The sequence below is a fragment of the Chenopodium album genome, chromosome 13 (assembly GCF_948465745.1).
Source record: "Chenopodium album chromosome 13, dcCheAlbu1.1, whole genome shotgun sequence".
NCBI classification, from domain to species: Eukaryota; Viridiplantae; Streptophyta; class Magnoliopsida; order Caryophyllales; family Amaranthaceae; genus Chenopodium; species Chenopodium album.
The window spans coordinates 17,583,926-17,611,511 of NC_137846.1; the positions used below are offsets into that span (position 1 = coordinate 17,583,926).

At 34.6% G+C, this 27,586-nt stretch overlaps 1 long non-coding RNA gene across 1 annotated transcript; it reads left to right on the forward strand.

Moving 5' to 3' along the window:
• Positions 1 to 10,347: 10,347 nt before the first annotated feature.
• On the forward strand, positions 10,348 to 11,352 carry LOC145576444 (uncharacterized). Its single transcript, XR_014098388.1, has 2 exons — positions 10,348 to 10,690; positions 11,096 to 11,352. It is a non-coding gene; the product is annotated as an uncharacterized LOC145576444 (long non-coding RNA).
• The last annotated feature ends 16,234 nt before the right edge of the window (positions 11,353 to 27,586 follow it).

The following is a 27,586-nucleotide window of genomic DNA, read 5'->3' on the forward strand; positions in this document are numbered from 1 at the left end:
AACAGGTTTCATATACGGCCCAATGATCTAGTGGAGGGCCCATTAATTATTATTCCTAAAGTCAATAGGATTGAATTTAATTTTCTAGAATAATTTAAAAGGTTATTTTGAGTTCTAGTGGAATAAGGATTAATAATTATATTTTTAAAAAATAAAGAATTTTATTTGGAATAAAACAAGTGTTTTTAAAAGAATTAAATCTGATTTTAAAAAAGATAAGTACGGACGTGAATTAGTCTAATTTAATTAGATTAAGGACTCTGTACGGATTTTAGAAAACGCGTGAACCATCGCGAAACGAAAAAAGCCGTCGCGTCGCGCTGGACACTGTCGTGCCGCGACAAGGCTTTTGCACCGCGCTGAACCCTGTCGCGCGGCGACAGAAGTAGTTTTAATCCAGATTGGATTCGGTCTTTTTCTGATCGTTTCTAGACTATTTTTTCTTATAAATAGGGTCATATTTCCCCATTTTCAATCAATAAGCTCAATCATCAACAATCATCTAATTCTATTTTCTTCTCTCTCTTAAGCCATAGCTTGTTCTTTCTCCCTCTTTCTAGCCTAGCCTTTTTACAAACACAATACCGCATTCATGAGTTCTAGGCACACCTAACCAAGCTCGAAGTTGCCTTCGCCCTAGACGTGAAAGGTTGATAATTTCTGAGGGTTTGGTCCCAAATCCCTACTTCAATTATTTAAATTAATTGTTTTATTTAATATGTTCCTTGAAGTTACTAACGTGTGTATTTTGTTATTAGAAAGAGGTACGAGGCATCAAAGTAAGTAATTGGTTTACTTCCTATTATTTAGAAAGCATGTTTAGGTTTTATTAATTCCTAGTATCATGTTTAGGATTAATATATTGATTTTATGTTAGTTAGAAAGCGCACATGAATATGAGAAGAATAAAGTAGAGGCCTATTTTTAGGGCAGGTTCAATCTCTTTTTGGTTGGATTTGTACCTTCATCCCCGAATATCCATTCATGGTTACAGACTACTATGGAGTTAGAGATCTCATGGATCGTGAAGGGGTGAAACCTTCACCTTGTGAACGGTTTACAAGTTCCTTAAACTTGTTGGCGACTCTTTTACTCTAGCTTCCTTCCCTTTGGACGCCATTATTTTTAAGTGTATGATCACAGTGGAGCTCAAGTATGGGATGCTTGAAATATTCCTTACAGATAGTTTATCAGTTTACTAGAGAGAGCTGAGAATTCTGATAAAATATTACGAATATGTGCACAAGAAGTAGAAGTTGCTTTACAAAAAAGAAGGCTATCATCAGCAAATAAAAGGCAGGGAATAATTGGGGCTGAAAGAGAAATCATAAAACCAATATCGTGTCTATTTAAAACTGTCTTAGACAACAGTTCTTTTTATAGGACTTCCATACAAATGACGAATAAAACTAGGGATAAAGGGTCACCTTGACGGACTCCTATAAATAGTATAATTAAATTAGAGGAATTTGAGTTGACTATGGGAGAATAAGAGACTGTAGTAACACAAGCATGTATCCACCCAATCCAAGTACTATTAAAATCAGACGTAGCTAGAGTTGTCCATAAAAAAATCCCATTCCATTTTGTCATATGCTTTTTCCATATCCAATTTTATAGCCAGCCAACCTGTCTTATTTTTAGATTTATTAAAAATGTTCAATATTTCTTGGACTAGGAGAATGTTGTCTTGAATAGTGGTGTCTAATGCAAAAGCATTTTGATAAGGTCCAATAATCTTTTTAAGGAATGGTTTAAGACGGTTAACTAAGACTTTGGAAATAGCTTTATAATTATAAAGGTATGTACAAAGACTTATTGGACAATATTGGTTTGCTTTGGTAGGTCTATCAACCTTTGGGATAAGGGTAATAAGCGTACGATTAAGTTAGCGTAGTAGAATACCGTTAAAAAAGAATTCATGGATAGCTTTACAGACATCAGGACAACCAATAGGTCAATAGTGCTGGAAGAATTTAGGTCCAAAACCATCAGAACAATGAGCCTTATAGGGGCACATATCATAAAAAAGCTTGTTTAATTTCTTCATCTGAAAAGGGACTTGTAAGATCAAAATTATCAGAATCAGATATAACAGGCTTAACCCGTGGCATTTAAAAATGTCTAGAATAATTGATCTCAGATTTAAATCTTTTAAGAAATTCGGAAAAAAAATAACTGGGTGATATCCTCGGGGGACTCCACCTAATTGTCTCCATCATTTTGTAATTTGAAAGCACATCACCACTTATAGAGTTACAGTTATTCAGGGTTGGTGCACTTAGGCCCTATTCTTTTGAGCTTTTGGGCATAGCAAAGCAGGGGTCAGCAGAGCAGAGCAGAGCCGAGTAGAGTAGAGCAGATTTCAACATTATTATTATTAATACTATTATTAATGTTATTATTATTAATGTTGTTGTTGTTGTTATTATTATTATTATTATTATTATTATTATTATTATTATTATTATTATTATTATTATTATTAAGTGCATATACTATTGATTTAGGTGAGTGAATATATAAATAAATGTGTACCGTATTTAGCATATGTTAATAGTAGAAAGATAAAAAGACAAATTATTACCTCGGATAAGTCACAATATGGTCTAATGATATCGAAGGACAAATTAACCAACGCTTTCAACACTTCGTTATAATACTTGCATTTTGTAGAAATAGAATGCTTAAATTTGTCAGAAGCATCACGATATGAAAGTCCTTTTGCTAAAATATATAGACATATACCTGCTTGTTCCGCTAATTTCACATATTTACCGTCATGTAGTAGATCTCTTTCAATCATCAAGTTCAATAGCTGAACAAACATGTTTCGATCAAGTCTTAATTGAATTTGACATTCCGTCGGAGTTTCTATTAACAACCTATGTATAAATATTAAATATTGCTTTTCAAAAAAAAAAATATTAAGTATTACTATTCTCTCAAAAAAAATATTGACTGTTTGTTATTATTATTCTCGGCAAATACTGCAAATTGTTATTATTTTTCTTTCAAAAAAAAAGAAATTGTTATTATTATTATTTAATTTTTTGAAAGAATTGTTATAATTATTAGAAATTATTAATTAATAATATTATTGAATATTAATTCTTAATAGTTTGAATTATTAATTATTATTATTGATAATTATTATTATTAATTATTATGATTAATAAATATTAATTATTATAAATATTAATAATTATTATAATTATTTAAAATAATAAATTATTATCATCAATACAATATTAATTATTATTATTGAATATTAATTATTATTATTATTGTTATTATTAATTATTATTTGAAAATAGAGCAGAGCAGATTTCTTTTGAGCAGAGCAGCTCTAAAGAACGGGGCTTGCTCTGCTGAGTCCTGCTCTACTCTGCTGTAATCTGCTCTGCTCTGCTTAAAAATAATACTTAATTTGCTCTGCTCTTCTCTGCTTCAATCTGCTCTACTCTGCTCTATTTTGCTCTGCTGAAATCTGCTTTGTTCTGCTGACTCCTGCTCTGCTCTGCCCAGAATCTCAAAAGAACGGGGCCTTATTAACATAAAACTAATTACTACGTATGTCAGTATGTGGTAGAGAACTCCATGGGAATTACAAAGTCATCACATGTTACAAAATCTTGAGTTATATTATAAAATCACCACGGAAGGGAAGTATCTAAGCTAGTATCTATAGTATTTGGTTGTTATGGTATACGAAGCTAAAATGTGGAGTAAAAAAAGGATAACCTCTGCAAGAAATGCATGATCTTTAACTTCGGCTTTGTTTGGCAACACTACCTAAAATTGAGCTGATATTCTCTTTTTTTTTTTTTCAAATGATTATCAATTTGGTTTTACCATGTGTACTTTTAGGACTTTCTCAACCCATATTTTAACAATGTGTGGTTGGTATACCCGAAAAGAACATTGGGTATATTTAAAAAAACATTGGCAAAAAAAAAAAGAACATTATAGACATTTACAAAGAACGCAAGTATCATATGTTCTTTGAGTTTGATCATTATGTTATTTGAGTTTGAACTATATGTTTTTTACATTATATAATATGTTCTTTAATGTATGTACATAAAAAAAATGTTAAATTCAACCGCCTGAGTAATAGAGGTGATCATTGGCCGGGGCGAGCCGGGCCAGGCCGAGGCCAATAATTTGCCCACTTCTCGAATCAGGCCGGGTCAGGCCGGATGTTTGTGCCCAAACCCGCCTAAAATGGCCGGGTTGTGCAGGCTTTTCGAGTTGGGAAAAAAAATCAACTAAAAATACATAAAATTGCATTCTCAAACTTACCAAAAAAAAAAAAATTTCGGCCAGGCTGGGTTCGACTCAATTTCTTGTTTAAAAAACCTGCCCACAACCCACCCAAAATCGGGCCGAACCACCAGGCCGGGCTATCCTTTATTAGATCTACTGAGTAACCATGAAAAAGAACATGTTCTTTAATGTATTATCATTTTTTTTTTTGTAAAGACTTTATGTTTTTTGTAATGTCATGTTCTTTGTCAAACACAAACATATTCTTTTGTCAAACATAGGGTTCTTTTTCAAACACATTCAACCACCTAAGTAATCATGAAAAAAAACATGTTCTTTAATTTATTATCATGTTCTTTTTGTAAAGACTTTATGTTTTTTGTAATGTTATATTTTTTGTCAAACACAAACATGTTCTTTTGTCAAACACATGTATGTTCTTTTTAAAACACTAGTATGTTCTTTTCAAACACTAGTTATGTTCTTCTTTTCGCCTATATTCTTTAAAATATGTCTAATATTTTTCCGGGTGCACCATGGTGCAGCACTCGGGTGCACTATATTATTTTCATATTTTAATTCTGGTGTTATTTTTCAAACGTGAACTATATATAGGGACGAAGGTTGTAATTTTTAGTGACAAGTAATTTTCTATATTATTAAGGCTCTGTTTACTTCAACTTACTTTTACTTATAATTAAATGGGAAATTCCCATTAGTACCACCCTGGTTTTGACTTTTTCCATTGATACACTCCTAAATTTTTGCCTTCCCATTGGTACACCCGTGGTTTGGTCTTTTTCCCAACCGTGACTAACACCGTTAAAAACTATTTCATCAAGTTAAAATAATTAAGGAAAAGATTATAATATCCCTTTTAAACATCTAATGTCTCAATTTGCGTATCGAAAATTGTTCGGTTAAAGTTATGGGAGTCATGTTAGTCCTTAAGGATCCAAATTAACCTCGAAATTAGCATACAAAATAACGCAAATATCTCATATGCGTGTAAAGAAATGTCTTGGTTTGCGTGCCGTTACTTGTTTCTGATAATAATTGTTCAGTGAAGGTTTTGGGGGTCATTTTGACCCTTTATGAACCTAAATCGAACTCAAAATTGTCAAAAAATTAACGAAAATGTCTCATTTTGCGTGTCATGACAAAAAAATTAAGAAATATCATGACGTGCAAAATAAGACATTTTCGTTTATATTTGACAATTTCAAGTTCAATTTGGACCCATAAAGGGTCAAAATGACCCTTAAGACCTTCTCCGAACAATTATTATCACAAAAAAAGTAACGGCACGCAAACCAAGACATTTCTTGACACGCAAGTGAGACATTTGCATTATTTTTTGCTAATTTCGAGGTTAATTTGGATCTTAGAGGACTAGCATGACTCCCAAAACTTTAATCGAACAATTTTCGACACGCAAATCGAGACATTATATGTTTAAAAGGGGTATTATAGTCTTTTCCTTAATTATTTTAACTTGATGAAATAGTTTTAACGGTGTTAGTCACGCTGGGAAAAAAGCCAAACCACAGGTGTACCAATGAGAAGGCAAAAATTTAAGAGTGTATCAATGGGAAAAGTCAAAACCAAGGTGGTACCAATGGTAATTTTCCTAATTAATTTTACTGAATTGAACTTATTTTTACTGAACTAAACTTAATTTTACTTAACCGAACTTATTCTTACTGAGTCTCTATTATATTTCTTCTTTAACATTACTGAATTTTACGAACTAATCTTATCATTATTGAATTGAACTTATTTTTGCTGAAACTCCCTCCGTTTTTAAATACTTGCTCAATTTCCTTATTTGAAAATCTTTTATAATATTTAATTCAAAACTCTCACCTAGTAGACCCAACATAAATCATATTTTATTAATTTCATATTATCTCTCTTCTAATTCTCTCAACTACTTTTGTTTTATACAATTTTTTATTCTTCCTCCTACACCACTACCTCCATATTTTATTACTTTCTCCAATTTCTCTTAAAACTCCGCGCTTGGAGAAATGGAGCAAGTATTTAAAAAAGGAGGGAGTATATTTTTTGTAAGCCGAAGAAAACAGGGCCCTAACATAAGTGTCAATAATAGACACTATTTTTCTTTTTTAGTATGCCCAATTCATCATATTAAGGAATAAGAATCCATTTATTAAATAAAAATAATAATAATAATTATAATAATTATAATAATAAGAATCCATAATTATTTAATTAATATACTTTGTAGAAATCAGTATTTTAATACCAAGCAAACAAAGGTCGGTTTCAACAAAAAAAAAATGTAAACAAAGGTCAATTTTTTTCTGTATTAAAAAAAAAAGTCAAAAACAAAAGCCTTTTTTTTTATTTATTTATTTTTGAACCAAAAACAAAGGCCAGCTTAAGCCTTCATTATCATATTCTCGTTTTATGGAAATCACTCCATTAATCTACAAGAGTATAAAAGATAATATAGTTATGTGAAATCTTGTTGCTTCTTATAATTTTTACATGTTTCAAAATGGAGAGGTATACATATTAAGACGCGTTTTATAAATTATAAAAAGTTAAATAGGACAATATTAAATAGACAGAGGGAATATCTGGGTTTAAGTTGATTATTTCATCACGTTTCCCAAAAACAAGGAAAAAAAACGGAGTAATAACCTATGGACCAATCGCAATTCGCAACAATCAAGTCTAAATATATTGTCTTACCCTTTTGGTGTGAGTATGTGCAACGTAATATTTTTAAAACCCAAACTTATCTCTTGGAGTCTTGGACAATAAAGCTTGCACCAAACGAGAGTTATCTCTTCAATCTTGGACAAGATCGTCCCAATATTGGCCATACACCTCGTTTTCAAAAAAAAAAAAAAAAAAAAAAAAAAGATATTACAAAAATAAGACAAAACAAACCTTGTCTCATTTACTCCCATACTAGTGTAGGTAATCTCCTCTAGACCTAGGTCCTCCTTAGTTATTGAAACTAGTTTAGATTCCGTGCATTATACGGGGATTACGTATAAGTTAGTACAAAGTATAACATTGTACATACATAGATGACGAAGTATAATATTGTATATACATAGAATATATTATTAGAAAAATTGACAAAAGAAAAATTGACAAAAAAATATTTTACAAAAATATGTCATATCATTTTTAAGGAATAGGAAGTATATTTTAAGAGAAACTAATCATGATATTTCTATAACATTTTTATCACTAATTTTGTAAAGAACAAAAAATTTAAAAAACTAAAGTCACATCGGGAGTTGACATGTGTCATTGTTGGTGTGTCTTTTGGTATATATTTATTGATTGATTGATTGATGGATCAGACATGCAAGGTTGATACTTTTTCACTTTCCATTTTCATCCCTTTTTTTTCAATTATACTTACTTTTACTTTTTTTTTGGGTTTACGATCACTTTAATTTATTTCTTTTATGACAGCTAGCCACCTTTTATTCATTTTCTTAATTACCTATAATCTCACTTTGTAGGCATAATATTTTTATACTAAAGCCTTTACTATCTATCTCTTATTCTCAACCCTCTTTAAACGGAAAATATCCATATGCATAGTCTTCATTTTCATTTTTCCTTTGCATGCATTGTTATAGTAACCGAGTAGAGCTTAGGAAAACAAAAGGAGTACTTTGCATTTGATGAGTGACATATATGACACTCATAAGGTAGTCTTTTAGAGAATTTTTACCCTATTTTCATAGCTTTCTTTGCTCGGTTTAGTCTTTTCTTCTTTAGTTTCTCTTATCCTTACTTAATTCGTGTTTTTCTTTCTTTTATTTGGATTTTGTTATGTTTCCCTTTTATTTGGCTCTCTTTCTCTCCTATCTTCTTTCTTTGATGACTTTTGTAGGTACTTAAGGAGTTAGCCTTGGATTTGGATCAAGAAGAGATGCAAGAACAAAGCAAAGGAAGAAGCAAACCCCTTGCGTGGCCTTGGAAAGAGCATGGAAAGGGCGTGCAGAGTTTCCTGAAGCTGTGGGCGTGGGCTCCATATGTCGCGGGTGGGGAACTTGTGCACCAATTTTGGCAAAATGAGGCAATAGCATACCGCGCTCTGCCCGCGGGCTGGCCAAGAGCGCGGCAGAGTTGGAGAGGCCGCGGGTTTTTAGAGAGATCGCGGACTCTGAAGCAGCTTGGGAGTAGGGGATTTGTCGCGCCCTAACCGCGGGAGCGGCACTTTCCCAGACAGCTCGTGGAGGTTATTACACCCTCTGTACCCATTTTTCCGCGCTCACGCAAGTTTAAGGAGAGGGCGCAACTGACTTATTTTCCTCCTTTGCTTATATATACTCTTGTAATTCATTTGGATGAACCAACTTTTTGGTGATTTCATTTGTTTAGTTTTTAGAGAGAGAAAGTTAGAGAGAAATAGATAGAAGTTCTTGGATTGGATTTGTATTACAACATTGCTTTAATCAAGCTCGGATTCCCTTCAATTAATTTAGTGAGATTTTCTTCCTTTAACTCTTCTTTATTGCTTTGATTTGATTTTGATTCATGTATGATTGTTTGATTGTTGATCTTTAGGTTTAAAGTTTGATTGATTTGAATTTCTACTTGGTTTAGCTTAAGATGATGATGATTGTGATTTACTTAGTTTTGTTCTTCAATCGTAATATGATTAGTGAGTAGATTCCTTGCTAGGGAGATGGTGAAGCATGCATTAATGATGATTATAGTTAGTTGATGGATTTTGATTAATTTAAATGTTGTGATTAAATTGGTTGATAGAATTGTGCATGTGATTGAATTGATAAGGAGTGTTCAACCTTGATTTTCAAGCTAGATTGCACTGTGATTCTAATGACATAAACCCTTGATTTAGGAATTGCTTAATTGATTGAATTTGATTTGCGATTCTTCTTGCTAGTCATTCATAATGAACCCTAGTTTGACTTTTAGGAGATAGCATTTTGAATCCTCTTGATTGCAATTACTATCCTCCTTTACAACATTTGGATTGATTGAACTTTCTTCAATTGGCATGATTATCACAATTGTATGTGGATCCTAAATACCTAGTCCTTGTTATATTGAATTTCTACATTGTTTAGTTGTTTGAGACCTTAGTCATACTTCAAACTACCTCTTATTCTTCGAAATAGCTTAACCTAGGACTATAGCAATCTTCCCCCCATTCCTTGTGGTTTGACTCAGACTTGCCCCTATACTAGTAGTAGGTTTGATTACAAATTTTGTTTGACCTAGGAGGATTAGCCTAACGACCCTAGTCCACCTTACGTCCACATTCCATGCTTAATTTGTTTTGACTTATTCATTTACTAATAATAAAAAAAAACCTTCTCTAAAGATGGATTTTTTTTATTGATTGCAAGGCTTTCTATTATCAATCATCTAATTCTGATTATTCGTAACAATTTCATATTTTATTCAAGAAGCTCTACTATAATTTTCCCGATAACAATTTATTATACACTCATTATTCCCTTAAAAAAACATTTTATAAATGTAAATTTACTAACTATACAGTATATCTATTAAAATAAATGAATACATAAAAATCTATACTAGCTCTATATTCACACTTAAGTCCCCACCCCCATAATTTTCAAAAAAATAAAATTAATGCCTGATATGATTACCATAGCAATTAATTCGAGTAATATTGTATTAAATATGTGTTAGTTGAGACGAACACTACAAGAGGAGGGGTGAATTGTATGTGAGTTCCTAGTGACTACTTCTGCGGAATACAAAACATAATATAATAGAAACTTGCAATCACTACCACAAAAACAAGAATAAGTAACACAAAATACACAACGGTTGAGTTACATAGGCGATCTCTAGAATTATATAGAGTGCCTATGTAAGATAGGCGCTTTGTATGTTAAACCTATAGAGCGCCTGTCAAAGGTAACCGCTCTATTTGTTATATACAAATATTATACTAGCCAATATTGAACGCCTTTCTTAGTTAAGCGTTCTATATGTATTATATAAAGAAAAAAAAAGAAAATCCACATATAAATACCACTAACCCTAACTCATTTCCTTTGAATCTAGCCGTCACACACTCTCGCACTTCTGTAATTTCTTTCATTCATTCCTATCTCCCTCCACTAACACTAACTCCTCTCTCTTCTAAGTTCTAATTTTGTCCCTCAATTACAACTGCATCCATCTCCACTCCGAGGCTCCTACCCGCATTAGATTAAATCTAACCCAAAAATCCTTGTTTACAACCATGGCAGCCCCTTCAATCGCCCTCAAAAACCCTTCAATCACCCCCTCGTTTGTCTCTGCTTCGATAAAGGAGTGTTAATTAGCGCGTGTGTTGTCTCGGTTTTTCCGCAATAACTTGATCTGAATCTGTCCACTAGCTACCGCCGTCGACCGAGCCGGAGAAGCTTAAATTTTTGTTCGAATTTCAATGTTCAAATTCATTTTTTTTTAAATTGATTGTTATGATTTATTTGGCTTTTTTTTCGATCTAAAGCTCATGATTTCATTCAGATTCAAATATCTGATTTTCATTTTAAAGTTTCTTTTTACTTCTCAATTATTTTAGATCTGTGTTGGTGCAGTTTCTATGTAGGTGTTTGGTTTTCATGTTATAATCTCAGATTTATTAATTTTTGATCCATGTTTTAGATTTTATCTAATTCAAATTTTTTATTTTCATTTTATCATTTCGTTTTAATTCTCAATTATTAATTTTAAATCTCAAATATCTGATTCAGTCCTTTAGATTTGGTTTAATTTTTATTTTTTTATAAATTATATTGGAGTACTAAACAATAGCAATATATTTTTTTTTTGGCAGTGTTGGCTGTTGATTTGTCAGTGAGCACTGAGCAGGGGTTTCGCTGATGGTTGTGGTGTGGTGACAGTGGTGTGTCGCTTGGAGGTGTTGCTGGCGTTTGGTGTCAATGAAAGTGGTTGTTGTCTAAACTTGTACTAGCTAGCAATATAATTTGTTTTTTTTTCCTAAATTAGTTGTTGTAATTGAAATATTGTATATTTATACTTGTAATTATTTTGATAACTAAAGTATTATTATTAATTCATTATGGTGTTTCATTATTTATGTACGTATTATTATTATTATTATTATTATTATTATTATTATTATTATTATTATTATTATTATTATTATTATTATTATTATTATTATTATTAGGGAAATTCTCTTTGGAATAATATATTATTATTATTATTATTATTTATTTAATAATAACAATAATAATATATATTTTTTTTAAATATAAGTATGGAAAAGAGATCGCCTATCTATGGTAGGCGTTCTTGTTTCGCATAACTATAGAGCGCCTATCTTCAGATGACAGCTCTATTTTCCATTTTTTTATTTATTTTATACATTAAATAGAGAGCTGTTATCTTAGATAGGCGCTCTATATTCTATTAGATATAAAACGCCTCAAATAGGCGTTCTATAGACTTTATAGGGCACCCCCTCAGAGGAGCGCCCTAGAGGCGCTCTATATACCCTATTTTAGGCGATGTGTATTCCCCTTTTTGTAGTAGTGAATGCACATAAGATTTTACGAGGAAACCTTCCAGGGCCTAATTAGAAGTAAAACCTCGACCCTCGAAGGGATTTCAAGTATCAAAACACTTCACTATAATAGGGAAAATTCTCCTGTTACAACCTATTATAATCGGATCGACCTTTACTCACAAGATATCAAGTAGGGTTTTCAAAAGATAGAATTATAAAATTGCCGATTTTCACAAATCAAATTTTATGTAAATCTTTTATGAAAAAAAATCTTTTTAGAAAACTTATCAAAGATAAATTTAAGAAAAGAATAATAACATTTAAAACCGGATTTTATAAGATAAAATCTTTAGAGAATCTTTTCATAAATTAAAACTTATCTTTTTTTAAACTTTCCTTTTATAAGCTTGCCAAGCTTTGCCACACTTCTAATAAATTCCATGCATAAACTAACCTAACATATTTACAACAATCCTTAAAAAATAAACTTAACATAAACTAGATTGTCTCGTCAAAGCTATAGGTCAAGGAAACTTGGGTTTCATGTAGTCTAGGATTAAGATCCTGCTGTCAATTGATAATCTTCAGCTCCTTGTTGGAACTTCGTAGGCCAAGTTCTCATGGAACTTGCTGTCTTTAACGCAGACCAAGTCAAGCTTCTCAACTTGCTGTCAAGCTTCTCTTAGAGAGCTTCTCTTCATGTTCCTATTAGGGAACTCAGTTGGTTCCACTAAGGAACTCTTCTTCTAAGCTACTTTCTTTAACTTTCCTTGGAATCTCCTTGAGTCTTCATAGGCAGGTTACTCTTCCACTTACAAAGTCAAGTTCACCTATTCTAGTCACAACACTTAGATAATTCTCATTCGTTGAAGTTTGCTTTTTATTCATCATCATCAAAACTCTTAAGCTTCAACAATATGTACATAATATATAGGAATAATTAATTTTAATAATCCCACCTTTTGCCAGTTGATTCACATTTTAGTCGACCTACAGAAGTGAATGTCCCCTAAAAATGGAATTATTGGATAATAAATAACAGTAGAGATTATTAACAACAAACCGACAAAAAGTGAAATTGTTAGAATCAAATTTTCCGAATACTAGTGCATAAAAATAAAAATATATAATTTTTATACTTATGGATATGTCAACAATAATGACATATACTCCTATTTTGTACCGACAAGTTGATTTTTGTTTGGATAATTTATAATGCTAAAAGGCAAATGCAAAGTCCTTATCTCCAAGCAATGGACCAACAATTAAAAAAATAATTATAATAAATAAATTCTTACATATTAAAATTGCATATTCCATATGTACTTGAAACCATGCATACAAGTATGGTACTATTTAAATTGTATTGTATGTAACATATTTGCTGAATTGTCATTGTAATTTGCAAGAGCCAACAAATAAAGTATTGGCCAAAATTATTGGGTAAGGAAAATGACATGATGAACAACGGGGGTTCTATTTGGTTGTCTATAATGGAAGTAACTACAAGTATAAGTCTGGTTTGTTTGCGAGGTGAAGACATGGCTACTCCTAGTGAAAAAATTAGTATTTTTTTTTAAATGAACTTTATACATAATATTATATACGAAGTATTTGTGTTTTTTTTTTTTTTTTATTATAAATACAATACTCCATAATAACTATACATGTTTAACCATATCATATGATTATTTAATGATGTTTATATACGTTGAAAAATAGTTTAAAGAGATCGTCATTTGGTACTTTATAGTTACGTTATATGTACTCGTATTTTTATTTATAATACTATATGGAGTATGTTCAATCATGAATCATTTCTCACTCTCATTATGTAGTTAACTTTATTATATATATATATATATATATATATATATATAACAAATCACCTTTCTTCAAACTCTCTCCGTTCAAATTAAAGGAATTGGAATAATGTATGTCCTCCTTAGAAATTGAGTAAGTCATAGGTCAATCTTCTTCAATAGCACAATTATAGTCGTACAATATTTAGTACACTATAGACAAAAAATTTAAAGCGGTTAATGATTTTCTAATTTCATTGATTTCTTTCTTTGTAAGAAGAAAAATCTAATTGCAACGAAAATTTTTGCAGGTAAAGCAATCCAACTAGAGGTGTCAAAACCGAACCGATTCAGAAAAAAATCATCCGTTTTGAATTATAATCGATCTGATTTGATCCAAGAAATTCAGGACCCAGATCTGATTTGTAATCGATCCGAACTTAACCTGAATCCGAATTTAACTCAATCTAAACATAACCCGACACCGATTTGACCCGATTTAAACTCAACCCGAACCCGATACAACCCAACTTGAACTCAAACCGAATCGATTTGACCTGACTTGAACTCAACCCAATCCGAAAATAACTCGACAAATAACCGATTTAATCCGATTTGTTTTGACTAGAACTGCTATTAACCCGACCCGATTTTAACCCGATCCAATTTTAACCCGATCCGATTTTAATCCGGCCATAATTGTAAAACCTAACCTACTATTGACCATTTTTTAAAGTTCATATACTACTATATATTTACAAATTTACTAATTAAATTAGTAACAGAGCAAACTAATAGTACTCATAGCCTCATGAGATTAAACAACTAAAGAGTAATATCTTAAAAAGAAGACATACATTCTTTTTTATATATCACCATATGTGACTATCATCTATTCAATCTGTATCAATCTATCACTAGTTCAATACTATTTGTCTCATTTATGTACGTATATATGATAAGTCATTTATAATTATTCAATTTGAATTGGCTCCAAGATAAATATTACACAAGAATCTATATCTATACTTAATACTTAAAAACTCAAACCAAGAAAGACACATGTTCTCTCCTATTACACTTACCTATATTCTTTTCCAATCCATTGTGCCACATGTCTTCTTACATCTTTAATTTTTTAATTTTTTGTAATACATCATCTTTATCTCTTTCATTAAACACTTCATCTTTAGCTCACCTCTTCAATTCAAACTTTTTCTTTTCTTGCTTTAATTTAGTCTTTCCACCTTCTTTTTTTCAAGCATAATTTCGAATCAAAATCTCAAAAATTTAATTAATTTCATGATTATTTCGGTTGCAATTGCACACATAATGATTTATTGGTATTTCCTTACTCATCTCTCAATGTAATTTTCTATGAACAACCCGTGCCTTAGCATGAGCCAGAAGGCTAGTTGATTGAATGAGAAAACTAATTCTTCGCATTTCGTAATAATTAACTACGCAATATGAGAAATGACACATGAATGACTTGATATCAACCCAATAATAAGGTAAAAATTCTATAATTACTCTAGTTTAAAAATGACCTTATTTAGATATTGAATTTTGTCAGCTCAACCAAAATCTAGACAAACAAGAAAAGCATTTGAATCGGACTGAATCAACCTTGTCTTAAATAAACCGAACTTGACTGAATCGAAATCATCCGAACCGAAATTAACCCCGGTCAAATACGTTTTGAACCCGATTCGAATTTATCCGAACCGAACATGAACCGATGTGGAGTTGACCCGACCCATATCCAACCTGGACTCGATATACCATGACCTGAATTTGAACCGAGCCGAATTTGACCTGACCCGATCCGAGTTAAAAGAATAATTTTGACCCGAGCATATCCGATCCGAACAAACCTGACCCGTATAGACCCGACCTAACTCCATTCGATTATCCAAATTGACACCTCTAAGTCCAACTATACAAGTCTAAGTCCCTCTAAACAAGGGGATAAAGAAATATCGAACACAGATTATAAATATAATTAAAATTCTTGAAAATTTGATATAATGCCAAAAGGAAAAAGAAAGTCATACAACATGACAAAAGTACCATATATTTTAATGAAAAAATAATAGATTCAACAAATTAACTAAGAAAACCAGGGTTATGTCTCTAAATCCATGATTTATACACATGATTAAGGGTTGGCAAATGATGCATGAAACATGCCCAAAACAATGAAAGTGGATAGTGGAATCAATGACAATATTTGGAGGAAAATTTGTTAACAATAAGTCAATCTTTGGGTGATTAGTTTAAATAAGCCAACTTTTCAATTAACTCAAAATAAGTCAATCTTTTAAAGGTATTTTCTTTTAATAAGTCTAATGACCTACAACTTACTAAATAGGTTATTTTATTAGAGCAAGATTAGCCCTAAGACTTAGGATGACATTATCATTTTTAAAATTTTTGGTCTTAAAACAAGACTTTGTTTTTTTAATACATTTAAGAAGCAGAGTCTTAACAAAATCTGAAGTGGAGTCTTGAAAACTCAAGACTCAACTTAAGATTCGACTCTACACACTATACACAGTGTTTTCCCTATATATACATCAAAACACAGTGTTTTGATTAAAAAAAAAACGTTTTTTTATTTTTTAAATACATTAAAATCTATGTACATTTCTTCAAAAAAAAAAAAAAAAATTTCTATGTACGTTGTTTTTAAAAAAAATGTATGTACATTGTTTCAAATTTTTTTTACAGATATGTACGTTGTTTTTAACTTTTTATATACCAAAATCATATTGTTTGTTTTATTTTATTTTAATTATGTACCTAATTTGTTTTAAAAAAATAAAAAAAATACGAACCAATCAGGATTTAACAATAATTATCAATTTAAATTATCTTGTATTTTAACTATCCTATTTTTTTGTTATTGTTTGTTGGTTTTTAATATTTATCATGTATTTACCTGATCATAATAAAATTACTCTATATGTATTATAAAAACTAAATTTCCTATTGATTTTATTGTCATTTATTTGTCTTCTTTAAAAGCCTACAAAAAATATAAACAACGTACAATATTGAAATATATATGTTAAAATACAAAAAAAAAAAAAAAAAAAAAAAAAAAAAAAAAAAAAAAAAAAAAAATTAATAAATATTTTAAAGAAATCTAAAATAAGTCTGAGGAATGAAGAGATAAATCTAATTGAGTCTTAAACAGTCTTAACATAATTAAAAATAAAAAAAAATTAATATAAAATCTGATGTGGCAATGGATTAAAATCTTAAGACCAGACAGGGCTAATCTTGCTCTTAATTGAAATATATAAATTTTTGTATGCGGCTGGCCATATGGTGCGGCAGGGGTTACTTGTAGGGTACTACTGGTTTTGTCAGGGGTTACTTGTATTATGGGATTACTTGTATGGGTGTTACTGGTTTTGGTCAAGGGATACTTGTAGGGTGTTACTGGTTTTGTCAGGGGTTACTTGTATTTTGGGGTTACTTGTATGGGTGTTACTGGTTTTGGTCAGGGATTACTTGTAGGGTGTTACTGGTTTGGTATGGGGTTTTGGTCTGGAGTTACTTGTAGGAGTTACTCAGAATACACGTAACACCTATAAGTAACTCATACAAGTAACCCCACAATACAAGTAACCTCATAATACAAGTAACCCATATAAGTAATCCTAGAATACAAGTAACTCATACAAGTAACCCTAAAATACAAATAACACCTTACAGGTAACCCCTGTCGTACCATGTGGCTTGCCGCACCGAAAAACCTCTGTAATTAAAAATGATTTATTAAATTTTAAGTATAATTATATTAAATAACAAATTAAATAAAAAAATAAAAAACTAAAATAAATCCCACAACCACACCGTAGTCCCGTACCCACTATCAGCCCCCCTCCCCACCAGCTTCCTTCCACCGGCTGCCGGTCGAAGACCACCCACTCCCCATCCCCTCGCAATGTTGACCACCCCTTTCCCTTTCCCCCACCCACTACACCCCATCCATCCCTTTCCCCTTTCCTTTTCGTCGGAAATTCGCCTGAAGGAAGTTTCGTTGAACAACTTCAATGAATTTATTGGGGCTTGTGTGGGCTGCACATATGCGTGGGCTTTGCCTTCAGATAGGTTGTATAAGTACATGATTTACTAGAATGAAAATTAAGGAAACACATATTCATCAAAACGTGTTAGAATTTTCGACAAACTAGAGAGCGAAAGAGGAGAGAGAGGGGGAATGTTGGGTTGCGGATGACGGGAAAGGGATGGGAATGGGGCCGGGTCTCCGGCGCCGAAGGAGGGGTGGTCCACGGCGGCCGGTGGAAGGAGAGGTGCGGAGGGGGCTAGCAGTGGGTACGGGACTACGGGGTGGCTATGGGATTAAATGAAAAAAGTTTTTTTAAATAACAATTAATAAAAAAAATTAAAATAAGTAAATCTTAATTTATTTATTTTCAAAAATGGACCAACCACATCATAACACTTGGCATAATTATCGAAACAACTAATTAACCTAAAATTCAACATGTTATGACTCATTTTGAGAAGATACTATGTAAAAGTTGACTTATCTTTAATTAATCAAAATGTTGAATTATTTTAAGCTAACCGAATAAAGATTGACTTATTTTTGACAAATTTTTCTATTTAATAATTAATTATTAAAATTGTCATTTTCACGATGTCCATCAAGCAAGACGTGCCTTTTATTTTTTGTCCATCAAGCAAAACGTGTCTTTTTTTTAATATTAGCTTTATTTTGATTAATTTAATATCTAGTTGATCTACAATAAAATGAGAACCTTATCTTAGAATATAATTAATCATATAGTAATATTTAATTACAGACAATATCTGGGGTGGCCCCATTACCCAATCAATGGTTATTGATTTTTCTCTCGTGAAGACAACGCATTATCTCCTACTCCATTTTCTTTGATGCTATGGTTTTTATTTTTTAATAGGGTAGCTTCCGCGCGAGCCTAAACGTGTGATGCGTGGGAGCAGCCTCGTTTATGAGATTTCGGTGGCCTATGGGCAAATTTATAATTTAGGGCCCTAATTAAAAAGTATTGTTAAAAATTTTAAATTTTAAGGGTATGCAAAAAAAAAAAAAAAAAAAAAAAAAGTTGAATTTACAAGACTTACAACAGAAATAATGCTGAGTAATTTAATTTCTGAATTTTCATATAAATTTTATATAAAAAAAAAATTCATAATTTTCCAACTCAATCAACATCCACCTTAATAGTATATAGTTATACTTCGTATACATCAAAAGACATAACTTAAATTAAGAAAAAAAAATTTCAAAAATTACTAAAGATCTTTTATTTTAAGCCAATATAATATTCAAAACATTTTACATGCAACTAAACTTATAGTAGCAACCCTTTCAAAAAAAAAAAAAAAAATTAATAGTAGTAAAACCCTCTAAAATTCTTTGCAAAACCTAGCTTATAAAAAATCACAGTATAACAAAATTTATTAAATACTAAAAAACATAAAAAAATCACAAAATATTAAACCTTTAAGCAATCATCAACATTCTTCATCTCTTTAAACCTTAGCCACCAATGTTTGATTATACTTCTATAGAGAACCATTGTCGTTCTCTTTTCCTCTTTATAATTTTTTTTTTTTTTTCTGAGAATTGAACCTAGTCAATTAAGGGATTAATTATAGGTATTAAATAGGGAGTGTTTTTGTCTGGATCTGATCTCCCAAGAACTCGGACCCGAGATCCTGATACTCTTATCGGCAAGCTGAGAACCTACACAGTGAGAAGAAATTAGCTAACCCCGGGGTGATCCGGGGATAACCACTCCGATGATAAAGTCAGAAAGTGTTTAAGGAAGGAAGACAAGTATGAGAGAGAAAGTAGAGAGAGAGAGTGTGTGTCATTCATATCCTCATTAATGAGGTCTTACCTACTATTTATAATGGTTCAACTTGACAGGTGGCTCTCATCCATGCAAAGCCTTCTTGAGCCAAGTGTCAAGCTCCTGCTGCCACGTGCCGAATTCCGACAAGCCGATATGTCTACTTTCTGGTACATATCAGCGCCTTTTTGCAATTGCTCAAGGTTTGATCACGCGTTTCTTCAAGATATCGGCCTTGCCTACATATCATCCCATACAATTAGCCCCCCAAGTGAGGACGCATGATCACATATCATCGTTCTCAGTTAATCTAGCTGAACAAACTTTGGGTTCCACTTCTCATTCTACAAACTTCACCTCATTTTGGAATTTTCATATTGCACAACGTTTCTTGCACTCTGTCAAGCATTGTGCACCAATGAAGTATTACTGCTATTCCTGTTGTTGCTCCAGTTCGTTATACCCATTTGGTTTACACTCAGATACTGCAGTGGATGAAGTTTGAGGATACCTCAGAGACTTTACTCTAACCTGACGGTGTGGCTACAACTGGATTTATTCTTGTCCTTTAAGCTCTATAGTCTTTTGCTGAGAAGATTTCAATACACAAGGTTTCTTATTTTTGTAACATTCAGGATGACTTCTTGTATAATGTTATAATTCCTTGGTATATTCATTTGCATTATCTCTTCCGTTATACTCCATCAATACATTACTATTTATTCATTAACTCCGTTTTCCCCCCCAAGTGACCTTGTGTGCCGATAGCGGACAAGGTCCACTTGTTACAATTTCTGGGAGCGAAAAACTCCGTTTTCTCCCCCAAGTGACCTTGTGTGCCGATAGCAGACAAGGTCCACTTGTTACAATTTCTGGGAGCGAAAAACTCCGTTTTCCCCCCAAGTAAATTATAAAATGGAAATGTAACCGTTTTTTTTTAGCGGGAAACTTGATAGAATTAAGTACACGTGTCGCAAATCCCATCGCTGCTTTTTGAAAACGATTGTCGATTCAGGACCGTTGGATCTCTGAACCGCCTTTCACCTCAACTGCCTTTTCAGCTTCCTCCTTTTAGATCAAAATTCCGCCCTTTTCCCTTTTTTACCTTTCATTTCTTCCAAGTTTTTCTCTCAGAACCAACTATACTTCGATCAAAGCTTTAACTTTTCTTTTCTTCCCAGAATTTAGTCTGCGCATTTCAGTATTTTCGGCGTGCTTTCATTCTTCGCCACTTTTTACCATCCAAAGATATCGAATCAGCGATTTTCGTCAAAGGTATTGTCGCACCCTAACCCCTGATTTTGCATGTTGTTTTTATTTCTTATTTTTAAACTAAATGTCTGAAGATAGTGTTGAAGAGAACTTTCCTAACCTTAGCACTACTAGGCGTCGTTTAATTAGGCAATCCCTAGGCAAAGAAACCGGTAGTAATCAGGGTAACTCATCCTCTCTTTCTGATAACATAGATTACCCCTTTAAGGCGTTATCTTCTGAAGAAGAAAAATGCGCTTTTATGCTACATAGGACCATTGCTCATCGCGAACGTGCTTATTACCCCACTAATCCTGATATCCCTGCCGGTACTGAAATTCTTGACGTTGAGCCTGTTAGTGTTCGTTATCACTTACGCAGCTTTGCTGGGAAACGGTATTTTAATCAATACGGCACTAACGTTGGCAATATAGGTATAAATACTATGCCAAGGGTAAAGAGAACAAGTTACCAGCCCAAAGCTGCCAGCCGTGAGGCTGCTGAGGCTGCCAAGGCCGCTAAGGCAGCGGAATCTAGCAAAATACCGGACAAGGTCAAGTTGTGAGTTCTTCTGAAGAAGGAGAACAAGAGGCTGATATCCCTGTAAACGCTCAAGAAGGTCCGTCATCCCCCGTTCATGATTCAGCCGTTAACTCGGTTTTAGGAGATGACGAAGCCCAAGAAGGTAGTGTCAACACTGAGAGTAGGGAAGATATTGTTGACATGACGACAGAGGTTATTCAGGAAGAAAATCTGGATGAAGGTTATAATTCTGAAACAGATAGGGCTGAGTTCCAACAGCCTATTGTTCTCCCCAATGACGGGAAGGTTGCAAAGGCAAAAATAAATGATGCTTTTAGGAAAACGGCAATTGAAAAAGATTATTGTCGTCGTGCCAAAAGGTTTTTCAACTTACCTGATGGGTACGAGCTATCTATTCCTCCTTCTGGGACTTCAGTGTTGGACTGCCCAGTAGGCTCTATGGCCGTTTACATGAAACATTTTGATTTTGGCCTCCGTTTTCCTTTACATCCTTTTGTTGCCAAAATTTTGAAAGCCTGGAATGTTTGTTTGGTTCAATTAACTCCTCCAACAATTCGGGCCGTTATTGCTACTGTTTGGGTTATGTTATATCGGAACTACCCTCTAACCCTTAACGTATTTAGACAATTAATTACCTTGAAGAGGGATGGTCAATCAGATGGGTGGTGGTCGCTATACACTCAACCCCAGAAAATACACTGTTCACCCTAAGCTATCTAGTTGCAAGGGTTGGAAAGATAGATTTTTCTTCATGTCGGTCCCAGAGGACTTTCCTTTGAGGAGAACCTTCTTTAGGCCTCATCCTCGTTTTGACTCAATCCCCGAGAGAGATCTCGGTAAGCACGAAGAAAGAGCTGTCAATCACTTTGACATCTCCGAATTTGATGAGGGTGACGGCAAGGTTCGTCTAGTTCCTAAGGTGTGGGTGCCGAATGTGAGTTACATTCTGGGCAACACGCCGTTATCTCGTGTCGGTCTCTGTTGGACAGACCATCATGGTATTATTTATTTTACTAAATTCTTACTTTCTGCCTCATTTTTGATATTGTTTATCTGTAACTAATTTTTCTTGTTCTTTGATCTCAGGTATAGATAAGTTAGACAACAGGCAACTTGGCCTATCAGCTGATGGGAAGAGAGTTATTAGGCGCTCTCCTAAGGCTTCAAGCCCTTACGATACTCTTGCTACTGTTTGTGGTCATGCTCCTGCTATCAGCGCAAAAAGAAGAGCTGAAATCATGGCTGATGATAACGCCAAAAAGAGAAAGACGACATCACTTTCCAATCAGCGAGGTGGGGGTGTTGTGATTTCCAGCCCTAGACAACCTGAAGGTCGTGGTGAGAAGAAGAGAGACAAACCAGAAAACGAGAAGGCTTCCTCCCCCACAAAAAGGAAGAGCCCTGATGTCATCGTTAAAAAGGTGATTCAAGGGATTGAGATCGAGGATCTCACTGTTGCCGAGTCTCCTCGTCAACTTCAGCCAACCACCACCGTTGCTCCTACCATAGTTGGCTCAGATTCAAGCATTCCGGCTCTGACTTACCGGTCCAATCAATGGATTGAACGAGTCTCTGGAAGGTTTCCAGACGAAGTGTTGAAAGGCTTCGCTGTCCCTGCTGGTCATTCCGGAGACCGTTGGCAACCTAGCATGGATGTCGGTCGGAATGAATCTATGATTACCAATGACCCAATGCAAGGTGGGACTCTCGGTTATCGGCTTCTAAGCAATCTTACTCTACCGATGGACAGACCTGCTGGTCCAATCGGCCCTCTCGCCGCTGCTCATATGCACAACATGATGAAGGTACCTTTACTTTTGTTATCGGTTCTGTCTTTCTTCTTTTCTTTATATATATATATATATATATATTATTATGCTTTATGCACACCTTTACTCTGTGTTTCTTACACTCTGTGTATTCTTAACTTTAAATATTTCTTTATATTCAGGCTGTCATGTCTGGTACAGAGCTTGTTGAGATGTACCGCTATTACCAAGAGAAGCATCATCAAGCCTCCTCCAGCCAAAGTGCTATGCAGGAAATCATCGACAATGCTGAGAAGGCCTTAGATGATTTAAAGAAAATAAAAGAGAGAGATGACAAGGAGATGTCGGAGCTGAAGGTTAAGGTCGAAAGGGTCGCTGGTCTGGAACTGGAAGTGAAGAGTCTGAAGACTCAAATTACTGAAAAGGATAAGGCCATTGAGCGCCTTCCTTCAGTTGAAAAAGATCTCAGCGATGCCAGAGCCAAAATTAAAAGCCTTGAAGAGAAGGTCTTACAGATGGAAGTTGATAAGCCTGGCATTCGCCAAAGAGCAATTGGCCGTTATCTTTCTTCCGACGAGTTCTGCTCCAAGCTCCAAGATCGTTTCGATGGAGGTTGCTGCCGGTTGGAAGAAGGAAGATTGGGCCAAGGTTGAAAAAGCCTTCAACGAGGAAGCTTACAAGATTCCTTCCGGCTTTGAGGCACAACAATTCTCTGAGGAGGACTTGTACAATCTGGTGCCAAGTGCTGATGACGGCCCCAAAGATCCCAGCATTTTGACCTCCCCAGTGCCTGAGAATGAACAAGCTTGAAGGGGCGGGCAGTCATCACCGACATCTTCTTGTGGGTCTTGTATTATTAGGCCTTATCAGTTGTAATTCTCTTTTCATTGCCTTTTGTGTGTCTTAACATTTATTTTGACAATGTTGTTTTATCGGCATATACCCCTTTTTTGTGGTGATGCCTGTCGATTGTCAACTTTATTGTTGTATAAACTTCTTAACTCATTCTCATTATGCTTTGCTGCTTATCAATTGCTTATAAATTCAGACATCTCTTATCATATCAATTAGGGATAAGATATTTTATGTTGCAAATTTGCCTATTAAACAGTGTTATCGTAACTACAGTTTGCAAAAAACATAGATACCTGATACCTGACAACTTTCAACAATTATCAAACCATAACAACATCCAACCATAACAGCCTTAACAACTATCATTTAAAGATTATCAATATACGATATCCATCTTACTCTTTACTCCCCCTAGTGTACATAGTTTGTATTAGAAATATGTACACTAGGTAATAATATGTGTTGCTGGTCCAGATTATAACATCGGTCACCTACTGCTTTGCTGTTTGAGCCAATTAGGTACCCTCTCGGCCATCATTTTCTGAGCTACGCCTCATATCGGCGTATACTCGAATTGATTTGGCCGGTATTATACTTTGAACCAGCAACCTCGCGAGTTAATGTATACAACTGATCAGGTTGTAGACTTATTAACTTCACGGAAGCGGTTTTGAGCTGTCCGTCCCATTTAACGATGTTCTGTTAAATGGAGGATGCCTATTCTCAACACATGTTGTTTGAATACTTCTTCATTCATCACTGATATCCTTTGCTGATATCAGCTTCACATAAAAATTTCACATATCTTATACATAATATTTTTTCAGCACAGCCGAGTTCCATACAATCTTTAATGGTGTCCCATCCAGAGTCTCCAGATAAAACGATCCTTGGATGACGGCATCTCTAATCCGATAAGGTCCTTCCCAACTTGCTGTCAGCTTTCCATCTTCATTTCCCTTTCCCGTCGCTGCTGTTCTTCGCAGTACCAGATCCCCTACACTTAACGGCCAATGATTCACTCTTCTGTTGTAAGCCCTTGACATTCTTTCTTTATATGCAGCTGATTTAACTGCTGCTTTTTCTCTGAGCTCTGGCAGAAAGTCTAACTGCTGTCGTAAAAGCAAATCATTTTGATCTTCACAATAATGCTGAACTCTAAATGTCGGCAACCCAACCTCTGCCGGTATCACTGCTTCTGTACCAAATACTAAAGTGTAGGGTGACTCTCCCGTGGCTTCTCTGACTGTAGTCCTGTTTGCCCACAATATTTCCGGTATCAAATCCGCCCATAAACCCTTTGCGTCTTCAATCTTCTTTTTTATTTCTGTGATAATTTGCTTATTTGTTGCCTCTGCCTGGCCGTTAGATTGTGAATGGCATACCGCTGCGTAAGCAAATTTCACTTTGTACATCACTAAAAGATCTTTGACTGGCTTACAATCAAACTGGGTTCCGTGATCAAAAACCATTGCCATCAGCAACCCAAATCTTGTGAAGATGTTCTTCCATATGAATTTCTTTACTTCTGATGCCGTTATCTTTGCCACTGGCTCTACCTCAATCCATTTTGTGAAATAATCTATTCCTACTATCAAAAATTTCCTTCCACCCGTAGCCGATGGGAACGGGCCAACTATATCCATCCCCCATTGTGCAAAAGGGATTGGATTTAATATCGGAGTCAGATCATTTGGAGGCAAGTTAATAACTGGGGCAAATTTTTGACATTTCTCACATCTTTTAACATAAGCCACTGCATCCGCATTCATCGTCGGCCAGTAATACCCCCTTCTCATTGCTTCTTTGGATAAGGCTCTTGCTCCGAAATGATTGCCACAGCTGCCCTCATGCAACTCTTCCATCAACCTTGCTGACTCAAAGTCCGTTATACACCTCTGCAACGGCAGTGAGAACCCCATTTTGTATAACTGACCTTGGTGCATGACAAACCATACACTTTCTTTTCTTAACTTTTTCGACTCCCCCTTATCCACCGACATTGCCCTATGAAGGAGGTATGCCAATATCTTATGATACCACTGGACTCCGATATCTACACACAGCACCTCTGCTGATGTCTCATCTATGCTCCTCTGCTTTAAAACCTCCACCATGACTGTCCTCTCCAAGTCATTAAAACTCGAACTTGCCAACCTTGCCAATGCATCTGCTTAAGCATTTTTCAATCTCGGAATCAATTTTATCTCAAAATACTGTAACTGCGCTGCTAACTGTTTCATCTTCTCCAAATATTTCACCATAGCTGGTTCTCGAGTTTCGTACTCCCCACTGTATTGACTTGATACCAGCTGGGAATCAGTTGTTAAAACCAAACATTTTGCTTCTACCGCTATCGACAGCTGAATTCCAGCTATAGCAGCCTCATACTCGGCCTCATTATTTGTGGCCTTGAATCTAAACTTCATGGCATATTCAAACACTTTCCCATCTGGCGCCGTTATCACAACCCCGGCCCTTGCCCCCGTTGCTGTAGCTGAACCATCAACTGATACCTGCCATGTTCCCAACTCTTCCTCTTCATCGGTGTATGTGGTCTCGACAATGAAATCTGACAATGCCTGGGCCTTGATTGACGTTCTTGGCCTGTAGTTTATTTCATACTCCGATAACTCTACTGCCCATGTCAGTAACCTGCCAGATGTATCCATTTTATGCAATGATTTTTCCAAAGGATGATTTGTTAATACATCTATCGGATGTGCATCAAAATAAGGCCTTAACTTCCTGGCTGCCATTACTACTGCTAGCGCCATCTTCTCTATCACTGGATATCTGCGCTCTGCCGCATTCAGTACATGACTAACAAAATATATCGACTTCTGCTGCTTCTTCCTTTCCACCAATAGAACAGCTGCTACCGTTTTTGGTGATGATGCCGAAATGTATAGCTGCAACAGTTCTCCTTTCTCGGGCCTGGAAACCGTGGGAAGAGATCTGAGATGATTCCTCACTACTTCCAGAGCATCACTCTGCTCTTTTCCCCATTCAAATGTCTTGTTCTTTCTCAACACCATGAAAAACGGAAGTGCCTTATCAGCTGACTTGCTGATGAATCTGGTCAATCCCGCCATCCTACCAGTCAATCTCTGTATATCACGCATGGTTTTTGGTTGTTTCATTTAGAGTACTGCATTCACCTTATCCGGATTTGCATCTATTCCTCGTTCACCAACCATAAAGCCCAAAAACTTTCCTGATCTAACCCCAAACACACTTCTCTGGGTTCAACTTCATCTGATACCTTCTCAGCGTCTCAAATGTTTCCTTCAGATCTGCTATATGGTCTTCTTTCTCCTTACTTTTCACTATTGTATCATCCACATACACCTCAACATTCCGGCCCTTCTGTTTCTCAAATATCTTATCCACCAACTTATGATATGTCGTTCCTGCATTTTTTAACCCAAACGGCATTGCCTTGTAACAGTACACACCGGCATCCGTTATGAAAGCTGTTTTGTTCCTGTCGGCCTTATGCAAGCTGACCTGGTGATAACCCGAAAACGCATCCAAGAAACTAAGCATAGCTTGACCAGAGGTTGAGTCTACTAGCCTATCTATTCGAGGTAATGGGTAGCAATCTTTGGGGCAAGCCTTATTCAAATCTGTAAAATCCACACACATTCGCCACTTCCCTGTCGGCTTTCTCACCATTACTACATTTGCCAACCA